Source organism: Nematolebias whitei, chromosome 6, assembly GCF_014905685.2.
Source record: "Nematolebias whitei isolate Nwh7 chromosome 6, NemWhi1, whole genome shotgun sequence".
Taxonomy (NCBI): Eukaryota; Metazoa; Chordata; class Actinopteri; order Cyprinodontiformes; family Rivulidae; genus Nematolebias; species Nematolebias whitei.
Window position 1 is genome coordinate 50,110,357 of NC_056503.1, and position 1,891 is coordinate 50,112,247.

Genomic DNA, 1,891 nt, shown 5'->3' on the forward strand with positions numbered 1-1,891 from the left:
GGACACCAGCTCTCTGCAACCCTGAACAAGACCACGCAGGAAATAGTTCAAATTCACGTTGATGTTATTGTCATTTCCATCACTTGATGTGGAACTAAATTATGTACACATGGTCCCAGTTACACCCCAAAAATAGCAGAAATATAAAATATTTTTAAAAAGTTAACAGATCTAAGATATACTCTAATCACTAGTTATATAAAACAATACGGCGTAACAACAGCAGCCTGAACATGAGTCTGTGTGAGCAGAGGGGTATGAATAAATACAGAAGCATGAGATAATCAGCAGCATTAGATCAGCAGGATGGATAATCAGCAGCCCACACAACCAAATGAAGTGGCATTACGGTGATTTTCTTCTTCCTTACAGTGATTATCGTGGTTGGGGATTTATGAGTCTAACAGCTTCAGGGTGAATATTTACATAGTTTAATTTGATCACTGCATTGGACCTTTGTGGCTGAATTTTGTTTCCATTTTTCTTCTTTTTTTTTTATTTTTACGAACGTCCCAAAAAACAAAAAAACAACCAAAAAAAACTCCTATTTGTTTTAAACTGCTGTAAATTCAAGTTCTTCTGCTTTCCTGAACTCTTCCTTTTATTATTATTCCAGCCCATATAATAAAATTATTCACAAAAGCACTTCAGTTTCTTGTTAAATGACCAACTTGACTTGTTTTTAAAATTGCTTGTGAGCTGTTGGTCAGTAAAGAAACACAAAGTACAAATTAACTTCATTAAGATGTCACCTCCAGCATCATTAATGACCCACAGCAAACATGATGAAGTCCCAAAGTTACCGCAGCGTCCAGATGGTCCCGTTAACAACGAATCCTTTGAGGAGGTGTGTGTGCGCGCGTATGTGTGTAAGGGACAGCCAAGCCTCGGAGATGCCAAGTGACATTTAACAAGCAACTTGGCAACAAGGGTGCTTCTTCATCTGCAGCACCCTGAAGATCCTCAGAGGAGGATAATGGATGGCTAGGAGAGTGAGGGAAGGGGAGTAATGACCAATAAATCACAGAGTAGTGACAAACAGGGAGAAAAGTCAGACAGAAGAGACTAAACTCAAGATTGTTAGAAAAGAAGGACTGTTCAGAGCAGAAATATCTTTGTTGGTTCAAATGACTTACATTTATGTGACTCCTTATAACAACAGTAAAAGCCAAGCAGACAATACAAGCAGAAGCATGAAACTTGATCAGAACCAGACCAGCTGTAAAGGTGTGAGGGAAGCACAGAACACATCAGCAACTAAAGCAAAGCTCACCTGTGAGAGATGCAGGGATCTGTAACGGAGTGAGCGCAGGAACATCACTGAAAAATAAAACAGTCTTTGAAGACCGTTGGTTTCTCTAATTCATGAGATCTGAGCCATACAACAGTCTGAGCTCAGGGTTCGAGTGGTGCAAAAACTGCAACTGTATGATTGCACGACTTTTTGCTTTAATTACTTCGGACTTGGAACCTGTCCGGGGGGTACCCCGCCTGTTGTCTAACCATCAGTGGACATATGTGCCAGGTCGCTGTATCTCTGAATGGAAATAAAACCAGAGAATGGACGGTAGAGCTGTCATTTCTAACCTGAACCCGGAGCCCGGCCCCGCCTGACCCAGATTAGGGCCGGGCCGGTCAATAACGTGCAGGCCAGGTCAATGTCGGGCTTTTGATTGCGTCACCAGATGTGTGCAGCTGACAATCCAATTATATGGCAACATGGCTTGCCATACATACACTGCCACACGCGACCATTTGACCGTGCACTGACCGGCCTTGAAAGAGGTAAAAAGTTCAATTAAGCTTCAGATGTCAGGTCATCTGGACAGTTTCTTTTTTTTTTTTTGTGCTGAAATGTTTCACCTTCCATCCAGAAGGCTTCATCAGTCAA